The sequence below is a fragment of the Eumetopias jubatus genome, unplaced genomic scaffold (assembly GCF_037043125.1).
Source record: "Eumetopias jubatus isolate StellerSeaLion01/CBP00866 unplaced genomic scaffold, mEumJub1_p1.0 scaffold_14, whole genome shotgun sequence".
In the NCBI taxonomy this organism is placed as follows: domain Eukaryota; kingdom Metazoa; phylum Chordata; class Mammalia; order Carnivora; family Otariidae; genus Eumetopias; species Eumetopias jubatus.
In genome coordinates, this window is record NW_028274820.1 from 64,927,089 (window position 1) to 64,939,644 (window position 12,556).

The 12,556-nt window shown below is 39.1% G+C and overlaps 1 protein-coding gene and 1 pseudogene across 1 annotated transcript in view; one reads left to right on the forward strand and one right to left on the reverse strand.

The window, feature by feature from the left end:
- BBS9 (Bardet-Biedl syndrome 9) overlaps window positions 1–12,556 on the forward strand; it is a 470,178-nt gene that overhangs the window by 37,168 nt on the left and 420,454 nt on the right. The window lies entirely within an intron of this gene.
- LOC114200219 (gamma-aminobutyric acid receptor-associated protein-like 2 pseudogene) lies at window positions 12,070–12,422 on the reverse strand (annotated as a pseudogene).

The window sequence follows — 12,556 nt, forward strand, 5'->3', positions numbered from 1 at the left end:
GATAAGCAACTGAAACGTGTGCTTTGCTGTGGGCTGCATGCAGTCTCATTCTGGCTGTACTGTGGGGTGATAATTGCTCCAAATGTTTGCTCATATTTAGAGATTTGTTATAATTCAGTTTAATCAAATGCTTTTCAAGGCCATTTGTCATGTTTTTATTTTTTTATTTTATTTATTTATTTATTTTAAAATAAATTTTTATTGTTATGTTAATCACCATACATCATTAGTTTTTGATGTAGTGTTCCATGATTCATTGTGCATAACACCCAGTGCTCCACGCAGAATGTGCCGTCTTTAATACCCATCACCAGGCTAACCCATCCCCCCTCTCCCCTCCCCTCTAGAACCCTCAGCTTGTTATTCAGAATCCATCGTCTCTAATGGTTCATCTCCTCCTCCGACTTACTCCCCTTCATTCTTCCCCTCCTGCTACTTCTTCTTTTTTTTTCTTAACATATATTGCATTATTTGTTTCAGAAGTACAGATCTGTGATTCATCAGTCTTGTACAATTCACAGGGATCACCATAGCACATACCCTCCCCAATGTCTATCACCCAGCCACCTAATCCCTCCCACCCCCCACCACTCCAGCAACCCTCAGTTTGTTTCCTGAGATTAAGAATTCCTCATATCAGTGAGGTCATATGATACATGTCTTTCTCTGATTGACTTATTTCACTCAGCATAACACCCTCCAGTTCCATCCACGTCGTTGCAAATGGCAAGATCTCATTCCTTTTGATGGCTGCATAATATTCCATTGTGTATATATACCACATCTTCTTTATCCATTCATCTGTCGATGGACATCTTGGCTCTTTCCACAGTTTGGCTATTGTGGACATTGCTGCTATAAACATTGGGGTGCACGTACCTCTTCGGGTCCCTACATTTGTATCTTTGTGGTAAATACCCAGTAGTGCAATTGCTGGATCGTATGGTAGCTCTATTTTCAACTGTGGGAGGAACCTCCATACTGTTTTCCAGAGGGGTTGCACCAGCTTGCATTCCCACCAACAGTGTAGGAGGGTTCCCCTTTCTCCACATCCCCGCCAACATCTGTCGTTTACTGACTTGTTAATTTTAGCCATTCTGACGGGTGTGAGGTGGTATCTCATTGAGGTTTTGATTTGGATTTCCCTGATGCCGAGCGATGTTGAGCACTTTTTCATGTGTCTGTTGGCCATTTGGATGTCTTCTTTGGAAAAATGTCTGTTCATGTCTTCTGCCCATTTCTTGATTGGATTATTTGTTCTTTGGGTGTTGAGTTTGATAAGTTCTTTATAGATTTTGGATACTAGCCCTTTATCTGATATGTGATTTGCAAATATTTTCTCCCATTCTGTCGGTTGTCTTTTGGTTTTGTGGACTGTTTCTTTTGCTGTGCAAAAGCTTTTGATCTTGATGAAATCCCAGTAGTTCATTTTTGCCCTGGCTTCCCTTGCCTTTGACGATGTTCCTAGGAAGAAGTTGCTGTGGCTGAGGTCGAAGAGGTTGCTGCCTTTGTTCTCCTTTAGGATTTGGATGGACTCCTGTCTCACGTTTAGGTCTTTCAACCATTTGGAGTCTATTTTTGTGTGTGGTGTAAGGAAACGGTCCAGTTTCATTCTTCTGCATGTGGCTGTCCAATTTTCCCAACACCATTTGTGGAAGAGACTGTCTTTTTTCCATTGGACATTCTTTCCTGCTTTGTCAAAGATGAGTTGACCATAGAGTTGAGGGTCCATTTCTGGGCTCTCTATTCTGTTCCATTGATCGATGTGTCTGTTTTTGTGCCAGTACCATACTGTCTTGATGATGACAGCTTTGTAATAGAGCTTGAAGTCCAGAATTGTGATGCCGCCAGCTTTGCTTTTCTTTTGCAATATTCCTCTGGCTATTCGGGGTCTCTTCTGGTTCCATACAAATTTTAGGATTATTTGTTCCATTTCTTTGAAAAAGGTGGATGGTATTTTGATGGGGATTGCATTGAATGTGTAGATTGCTCTAGGTAGCCCTGACATCTTCACAATGTTTGTTCTTCCAATCGATGAGCATGGAACGTTTTTCCATTTCTTTGTGTCTTCTTCAATTTCTTTCATGAGTATTTTATAGTTTTCTGAGTACAGATCCTTTGCCTCTTTGGTTAAATTTATTCCTAGGTATCTTATGGTTTTGGGTGCAATTGTAAATGGGATCGACTCCTTGATTTGTCTCTCTTCTGTCTTGTTGTGGGTGTATAGGAATGCCGCTGATTTCTGTGCATTGATTTTATATCCTGCCACTTGACTGAATTCCTGTATGAGTTCTAGCAGTTTTGGGGTGGAGTCTTTTGGGTTTTCCACATACAGTATCATATCATCTGCAAAGAGTGAGAGTTTGACTTCCTCTTTGCCGATTTGGATGCCTTTGATTTCTTTTTGTTGTCTGATTGCTGTGGCTAGGACTTCTAATACTATGTTGAATAGCAGTGGTGAGAGTGGACATCCCTGCCGCGTTCCTGACCTTAGGGGAAAAGCTCTCAGCTTTTCCCCATTGAGAATGATATTCGCTGTAGGTTTTTCCTAGATGGCTTTTATGATATTGAGGTATGTACCCTCTATCCCTATCCTCTGAAGAGTTTTGATCAAGAAAGGATGCTGTACTTTGTCAAATGCTTTTTCTGCATCTATTGAGAGGATCATATGATTCTTGTTCTTTCTTTTGTTAACGTATTGGATCACGTTGATTGATTTGCGGATGTTGAACCAGCCTTGCAGCCCAGGGATAAATCCCACTTGGTCCTGGTGAAAAATCCTTTTAATGTACTGTTGGATCCTATTGGCTAGTATTTTGGTGAGAATTTTTGCATCCATGTTCATCAAGGATATTGGTGTGTAGTTCTCCTTTTCGATGGGGTCTTTGTCTGGTTTTGGGATCAAGGTAATGGTGGCCTCATAAAATGAGTTTGGAAGTTTTCCTTCCCTTTCTATTTTTTGGAACAGTTTCAGGAGAATAGGTATTAATTCTTCTTTTAATGTCTGATAGAATTCCCCTGGGAAGCCATCTGGCCCTGGGCTTTTGTTTGTTGGGAGATTTTGGATGACTGCTTCCATTTCCTTAGTGGTTATAGGTCTGTTCAGGTTTTCTATTTCTTCCTGGTTCAATTTTGGTAGTTGATACATCTCTAGGAATGCACCCATTTCTTCCAGGTTATCTAATTTGCTGGCATAGAGTTGCTCATAATATGTTCTTATAATTGTTTGTATTTCTTTGGTGTTGGTTGTGATCTCTCCTCTTACATTCATGATTTTGTTGATTTGGGTCCTTTCTCTTTTCTTTTTGATAAGTCTGGCCAGGGGTTTATCAATCTTGTGAATTCTTTCAAAGAACCAGCTCCTAGTTTCGTTGATCTGTTCTACTGTTCTTTTGGTTTCTATTTCATTGATTTCTGCTCTGATCTTTATTATTTCTCTTCTCCTGCTGGGTTTATTTTTTTTTTTTTTTATTTGCTGTTCTTTCTCCAGCTCCTTTAGGTGTAGGGTTAGGTTGTGTATTTGAGACCTTTCTTGTTTCTTGAGAAAGGCTTGTATTGCTATATACTTTCCTTTCAGGACTGCCTTTGCTGCATCCCAAAGATTTTGAAGAGTTGTGTTTTCATTTTCATTGGTTTCCATGAATTTTTTAAATTCTTCTTTAATGTCCTGGTTGACCCATTCATTCCTTAGTAGGATGCTCTTTAGCCTCCATGTATTTGAGTTCTTTCCGACTTTCCTCTTGTGATTGAGTTCTAGTTTCAAAGCATTGTGGTCTGAAAATATGCAGGGAATGATCCCAATCTTTTGGTACCGGTTGAGACCTGATTTGTGACCTAGGATGTGATCGATTCTGGAGAATGTTCCATGGGCACTAGAGAAGAATGTGTATTGCGTTGCTTTGGGATGGAATGTTCTGGATATGTCTGTAAAGTCCATTTGGTCCAGTGTTTCATTTAAAGTCTTTATTTCCTTGTTGATCTTTTGCTTAGCTGATCTGTCCATTTCAGTCAGGGGCGTGTTAAAGTCCCCCACTATTATTGTATTGTTGTCAATGTGTTTCTTCGCTTTTGTTATTAATTGCCTTATATAATTGGCTGCTCCCATGTTAGGGGCATAGATATTTACAATTGTTAGATCTTCTTGTTGGGTAGACCCTTTAAGTAGGATATAGTGTCCTTCTTCATCTCTTATTACAGTCTTTGTTTTAAAATCTAATTTGTCTGATATAAGGATTGCCACCTGAGCTTTCTTTTGGTGTCCGTTAGCATGGTAAATTGTTTTCCACCCTCTCACTTTCAATCTGGGGGTGTCTGTGGGTCTAAAATGAGTCTCTTGCAGACAGCATATTGATGGGTTTTGTTTTTTAACCCAATCTGATAGCCTGTGTCTTTTGATTGGGGCATTTAGCTCATTTACATTCAGGGTAACTATTGAAAGATATGAATTTAGTGCCATTGTATTGCCTGTAAGGTGACTGTGACTGTATATTGTCTGTGTTCCTTTCTGATCTATGCTGCTTTTAGGCTCTCTCTTTGCTTAGAGGACCTCTTTCAATATTTCTTGTAGGGCTGGTTTTGTGTTTGCAAATTCCTTTAGTTTTTGTTTGTCCTGGAAGATTTTTATCTCTCCTTCTATTTTCAATGAGAGCCTAGCTGGATATAGTATTCTTGGCTGCATATTTTTCTCGTTTAGTGCTCTGAAGATATCATGCCAGCCCTTTCTGGCCTGCCAGGTCTCTGTGGATAGGTCTGTTGCCAATCTAATGTTTCTACCATTGTAGGTTACATATCTCTTCTCCCGAGCTGCTTTCAGGATTTTTTCTTTGTCTCTGAGACTCGTAAGTTTTACTATTAGATGTCGGGGTGTTGACCTATTTTTATTGATTTTGAGACGGGTTCTCTGTGCCTCCTGGATTTTGATGTCTGTTTCCTTCCCCACATTAGGGAAGTTCTCTGCTATTATTTGCTCCAATATGCCTTCTGCCCCTCTCTCTCTTTCTTCTTCTTCTGGGATCTCAATTATTCTAATGTTGTTTCGTATTATCGTATCGCTTATCTCTCGAATTCTGCCCTCGTGATCCTGTAGTTGTTTATCTCTCTTTTTCTCAGCGTCTTTATTTTCCATCATTTGGTCTTCTATATCACTGATTCTTTCTTCTGCCTCATTTATCCTAGCAGTTAGTGCCCCCATTTTTGATTGCACCTCATTAATAGCCTTTTTGATTTCGACTTGGTTAGATTTTAGTTCTTTTCTTTCTCCAGAAAGGGTTTCTCTAATAACTTCCACGCTTTTTTCAAGCCCAGCTAGTATCTTTAAAGTCATGATTCTGAACTCTAGGTCCGTCATCGTACTAATGTCAGTATTGAGTAGGTCCCTGGCAGACGGTACTACCTCTTGTTCTTTTTGCTGAGGTGATTTTTTTCGTCTTGTCATTTTGTCCAGAGGAGAACAGATGAATGAGAGAACAGAATGCTAACAGGTTAAATACGTCTCCAGCAAATATACTCTATACAAATCAAAAAAGACCTGAAACCAGGGGACAAGAAAGGGAAAGAAAGAAGAGAAAAAAAAAGGAAAAAGAAAAAGATAAAAACAAACAAAAACAGAACAAAACAAAAAAAAACAGAATATGATCAAATATGATCAGGCTAGTGCATAGATCAGTGCCACACACTAGCTTTTGGGCATATTTTGGTCTGTTAGAAGAAAGTGCCTCCTAAAATTTTAAAGGAAGAAAGACTTATATATGTACAAAATAAGGGTTGATACAATGAAGGGATGGAAGATGACTGTAAAGATGAAAAGTATAAAAGATTTTATAAAAGGAATTGATAAGAAGTTCTTTTTAAAAAGAAAGAAGAAGATTTAAAAAGAAAAAGAAAAAAGAAAAAAAAGAAAAAAAGGGAGAGAATGTGATCAGGCAGAATAGAACAAAGCCATACACTAGTGATTTAGGGTATATTTTGTCTGTTAGAAGAAATTGTATCTCAAAATTTTAAAGAGAGAACAACTTATATATATATGCCAAAAATAAGGGTAACTACTATGAAGGGATAAAAATATGACTCTAAAAATGAAAAATAAAAAATGTGCAAGACTGTTGAATCACAGATCTGTACTTCTGAAACAAATAACGCAACATATTTTAAGAAAAAAGAAAAAGAAAAAGATAGCAGGAGAGGAAGAATGAAGGGGAGTAAGTCAGAGGGGGAGACGAACCATGAGAGATGATGGACTCTGAAAAACAAACTGAGGGTTCTAGAGGGGAGGAGGGTAGGGGGATGGGTTAGCCTGGTGATGGCTATTAAAGAGGGCACATTCTGCATGGAGCACTGGGTGTTATGAACAAACAATGAATCATGGAACACTACATCAAAAACAAATGATGTAATATATGATGATTAACATAACAATAAAGAAATTAAAAAATGTTTTTTTTAAAAAAGGGATTGATAAGATGTTGTTTGAAAAAGGGAAAAAGAAAAATTCAAAAAAAAAAAACCAGTTTAAAAAAATTAACTTTGAAAAACTAATGAATTATGGTAAAAAAGCCATGAATTCTATGTGCAGTATTCCCCTAGCGCTGGAGTTCTACCGTTCTCCTTGATCGGTAAACTTGGTCTTGGCTTGCTGGCTGTTCCTGCTGATCTTCTGGGGGAGGGGCCTGTTGCTGTGGTTCCCAAATGTCTTTGCCGGAGGCGGAATTGCCCCGCCCTTGTCGGTCCGGGCTAAGCAAGCTGCTCCGGTTTGCTCTCAGGAGCTTTTGTTCCCTGCAAGCTCTCAGTACAGCTTTGGAGGACCAGGGTGAAAATGGTGGCCTCCCAATCTCCGCCCGGAGGAGCTGAGAACTCGGGGCCCCGCTCCTCAGTGCGCCCCCAGAGAAAAGCATTCACTCCCGTCTCCCTGGTCTCCGGCCGCACTGCGTGCTCACCCGGCCTGTGACCGAGCGTTTCTATCTCTGGCACCCGACCCCGTGTGGAGTCTTCAAACCCAGCAGATCCCTGCGGTGCGCTCCTGAGCCGCTCCTCCCAGGGGAGGGAGGGGAGTCTCCCCAGATCTGCCGCTTGTTGGGTCCCTGCTGGAGGAGCAGTGGCCCGACTGGGCCACGGATCACAGTTTATGGCCACCCTGAGTTGAGAGTCCAGGCCTCGGCTCCATCTCTGCAGCCGGCTTCCCCGCTCCGATACCTGGGAGCTCTGCCGTACTCAGGCACCCCCGGTCTTTCTGTGACCCCGAGGGTCCTGAGATCACACTGTCCTGCGAGGGTTCCACCCCCAGCTTTGCCACTGGAGCGACGTCCCTTAGCAGAGCCGACTTCTAAAAGTTCCGATTTTGTGCTCTGGGCTCTATCACTTGCCAGAAGCGGCCGATGGAGGCCGTCTCCCCCGCCGTCTATCCTCCCTAATATCGCCTCGGATTCACTTCTCCACACGTCCTACCTTCCAGAAAGTGGTCACTGTTCTGTTCAGAGTGTTGTTACTATTCTTATCTTCGATCTCCTGTTGAGTTTGTAGGTGTTCAGAATGGTTTGATCCCTATTCAGCTGAATTCCTGAGACCAGATGAAATCCAGGTCTCCTACTTCTCCGCCATCTTGCTCTGCCCCCGGACATGCTATTTAAATGTTCAGATCCCTGGCTTGGTTCCTTTAACCGTGCACCCATTTGTCATGTTTTTAGTTCTGGGTTTAGTCTATGTTAAATTTGGCGGCATGTTCCAAATTCTTAATAGATAAATTGAAACTTGAAGTGATGTAGGGCCTGATTTTACTTCATCTTTTCCTTCTTTAATACTCCCCACACCAAAATGTGTATACTTTTGTTATAAAAATAATCATGTTCACAAAGGAATATTTTAAACATGTGGATGTGTAGAAAAGAGGAAATAAATGATTTAGCACCATCTTCCAAATATACCCACCATTAACATATCAGTGTGCAATAAATAGACTATAGCCTAGGATAGTCCAATCTGAGTTAACCCAGAGTAATTTTATATTTCTGGAATTTAGTTATCTCACCATTAAAATGGCACAGTCATTGAAAAAGTATGTTTATCATGTGAAGTCTGGTGCTTTATAATATGTATGCAAGTTATGGCAATAAATATGTGAAGTAGGTATATTTTTCAGCAAAGCTTTTACTTAATATATCTGAAGTCAGTTGAAGAATTTATTAAATATTGGTCTTCAGTTTGCATCAATTGAAAACATGGATTTACTAGCAAACAGAAAAACGCTACCATGTTACTTGGGTTTATCTATAAATAGAAAAATAGCATGTTATATGATATTCCTAAATATTTGGCGATGGATATATTTTACCTGTCAATTCTTATACTCCAAATCAAACTGGCCTTTCCTTTAAAATGGTAAAAAATTTCATACAGTGATTTTAAGCCTGTGCATATCTTATATTATGGGAAAGCCTCCTTGAGGGCTGTGTCCAGTAACAGCTCAGGATGTCTGGTAACAGTGTCTGCAAGTGGATGGGGAGTACCCTGTATCAGTACTCTGAGACTGATGGGGAGCATGTACAACAGCACTTCTGACAGTCATCAGTGCCTTCTGCTTCTTTTTGGTACTTTGCCATTTCAGGTTCCCTTTTCAGTCTATATACTTGAACTATCACTTGTAAATGATTTTTGCTCAATGAAATTTGAGATTTCCCTATATGAAATAGTCTCTGAGAGTCATTTTAGATCTGTTCCTTTTACATCTTGTTCGTATTGTGTGGATCATCCACTGATTATTTGAGATTTGGTAGATGACACTACCACTGTATCTCACTTGATAACAAATTATTTCTCAGTTATTATAATGTTGTATTTCATATGTATATATTGTTAGGGTTTTGTTTGGTTCTCATTTTGTTTCCGTTTTGCAGCCTTCCATATCATCCAGTCATTGGTGCTTGTTTTGTTTAGTTCATATTCTTGCTAATTAAAGAGAGGGTCTATGTGCACTCTGCAAGAAGGAGAGGGAGGCCTTTCTGTAAGCTTAGTGAGGGTAGAGACCATGTCTTCTGCTCACCACGTATTTAATGTCTTGCACAGTTCTTGGCACATAGTATTTGTTGGGTGAATGAAACAAAATTGCCATGTGGTTGTACAGAGCTGATGTTATACACATCAGGCTTTCAAGGTTATGTTTTGGAAACAAATGTTAGCCCAGTGGACTCATTCTAGCCAACTTCTGAGTTTTGTTTTTTCCTTCACAAACACATGTTGACCAAGTACTGTAGTACATGGGATATAGTAGTTACCATAGTGGTAAAGGTGGAGGTGATTACTTGGGCCTCTGGGCTTACCTTTACTCACATTATTTCCCCATATACCAGTGAGGCAGCATTTATGCAAGTCAAGCTTACCAGTAGAAATAATGAGCTTTTTCAATGATTTGGAGTTTTGTTTCTATATATTATTCATCCTTTTCTTATCAATGTTTTTTGCATAAAATGTGATATTCAAAATTACTGAGTACTTGTGATAATATTCACAAGTCAAAAAGGTTTTAGTTTTCAAAAATTATTTAAATTCTTTGATATTTAGTATAAAAGACATTTCTTCTCATTAACCCTTTTTATCTCTCTTCTTTCTGTGTCTGTGAGAGCTCATTTTCCTTGAACCCTTACAGTTCTTTTATTTTACTTTGATTTTTTTCAACAAATGAAACTTCAAGAAAGTAGAATTTTTATCAAGGAAAGTTGAAAGTCAGAATGTAGGCATAATATGGGCATGGTATGGATTACAAAGGTCTGACAGCACAGTAGTCCCAAATTTGTGACCAAAGTGGAGAGAAAATGCTGTATATAAAAGGTTCAGTATGTTTGGAATATGATTGTTAGTAAAGAAGGTGAACAGATTTTACTAATAATTTATATGAGCGTGGTGGAATATTTTTCAAATCATAAAATGACTTCTATAAGATTGTATGGGATTATATTGTCACATAAATAAAAATTCATACATTCTTTGGAATAAAAAGCCCGTGAAAGAAAACAGTAAACTGAAGAATAAGTAAGTCATCTTTTGCCTCATCTTGAGGCAACCCTCGATAAGCAGATCCTCAGCCTTCAAATAACTTCTAATTGTCTAAACTGAGGCTTTTTTCTTTTCTGCCAAGGAAATGTGTTAGTGGCCACATGTGGTTGCTGAGAGGCTGTGCTTCCCAAAGCTGTCTGGATTCTTTGATAGTCATCCAGAGAGTGAACTGATATGCTCAGCTGGGGTGAATGAACAGCCAGAACACAGTCCTGCTTTTCTGTGTGGGGCTATTAGTACTAATAAAAGATTAGTGCTATTTTCCTTATAGGGAATCAACAGATAATGTTTTGATAACCCTTGTCTCACCAGTGAACCATATGGCCTTTATTTTCTAACAGATATGGTTGAAATGTTAGAGAATAATGTTAGAAAAGGATCCCTATGGTGGGCTGGCTCCTGTTCCTTGCCTTGGCATTAAAGGGTAGGTATTTTATAATATTGGAGAACTTCCCTCATTTGTTTTTAAGATCCTTTATGGATCCATAGTGAGAAGTCAGAAGATCAAGGGGATAATAGGATTGATTCTCATCCTGTGCTGGGTTTTCTCATATATATGGTATTCATTTATAAAATCTCTGGTCCAAGACCCATAAAACAATGTTACTTTCAAGTCCCGTCTTCCTGTATATTATATTGTATAAAACCTTTAGTTCCCGGGGGAGGGTTATAAAGAAGGTTCCCTGTAGTCTGCAAATTCGTTTTTTACGTGATCATTTAAAGTTGTTACTTTTCCTGAAAGGTGAATTCTGATTCCTTCTCTATATATACTTTGGAAATTTGGTGGTTAAATGCCTTTTTGCCTACTGTGGCTAAGAGGGGAAAGGCTAAAAAGAATATTTTAAGTTTCTTGGTGTTGTTTGAAAAAAATAATTTCTTTCATGGTGGCTGAATGCCAAGGCTGGAAAAGTGTTATGGAAATGTCTGTGGTCAGGACTGCCTTTGACGAGAGAAAGGTTAAATATGGTAGTTTTGATAGGACTTGACAGCCATTTTTGATCTATATATATGTTTCATCATGATTCCTTTCTTAACAGTGGAATAACTAAGCTATTAAATATTTTACTCAATTGAGAAGGAAAATGATTACCATAAACTACTTTATTTAAATGACACTGTGACATAAAATGTTCCAACAGTTTAAAATATTCATCTACCAAACATATTGCCAATGGAAATGAACAGTCCTTCCCATCCCCCAGTATTTCTTGAATTAAGTTGATTCAGTAACCCTTTTCCAATCTGCATGGAAACTCTTGCTTGCAGATTTAAATTCTAAAACACAGGGTAGAGATACATGTTAATGTTTAATATGAAAAACAAATGTTTGTTGACTACTACCAGGTTAAAGTTATTTTAAGAGTACATTAGTAGTACTCTGTGTAGAGGATATCTGTCTATCTGCACACACATATAAGTGTGTGTGTGTGTGTGCGTACATACATATGTATATATATACACACATGTATACACACAATAACATACACAATAAGCTTTAAGTATATTATCGGATTTTTTTTGCCTTTATAAGCAGAAGTTTGTTAATTATTTACCTTAATAGTTTCAGAAAGAGGAACAGATTAGCTCAGTCCAACATGATTGACAGTTGGCAAAATCTAGTGAAACAAGTGTTCTGATTGCTAAGGATTTAATTTTGGTGCTTTTAACACTTAGCCATCTTTAGCACTTCAAACATAATCCAGAAGAAATGCATCATCTCCTTCCCTTTCATTATAATACCCTGCCTCCATCACTTTAATATGGAAATATCTTCATTAAATATGATTTTCAGAGGAACAGGTTCCCTGGAGAGTACAGCCATGAGGACAGTGCACAAAAGGAAAACTCATAACAAAACTCTGTATGTTAACTTACTAATCTAAGGAAACAAAACCGTCTAATATAGTACAAAATAAACCCAGTTACAAATGCACTAAGAGGTCGATGTGTAGAATCTGGTAACTGAAAATGGCTGGCTGTTGACAAGATATGCAAACAGGAATGGTGCACCTAGCCCGGTGTTGGCCCTCAGAAGCCAGAAGTGTTCTGTCCACCGTAGGCCACATATAAGAATCCCTCTTCATCTCTTCCTTCTCCTAAAGTTGTCTCGTAGTTAGGCTGGACTGTGGGACTGTTTTACACACAAACAGGAAGCTTGCCTTTTCAGAAGGAAGCTGGATCCTTTTCCTGATGAGCCACATGAACTGAGCCACACTGATGTCAGATGGAACTAGATACTTCCGTTTGTCATTGTCAACAATCTGAGAGCCTGAGACTTTTTCCACAGTCACTGGAACCCGGTCGGGATATTTCACTTGGGTCTTCGCAGATTCCACGCATCTGTGTTCCGGCAAGCGGTCCTCCTTGAACATCCACTTCATGGCGGTGGCAGGGAAGGGATGCAGCTGGCTCTCGGAGCTGTGGAGCTCAGTGCACCAACCACAACAACAATGGCCTAGATTATCTTTTTGATGTGCTTTTGGGTGGTTTTCCAATTTTTTTACTAATGTGAATA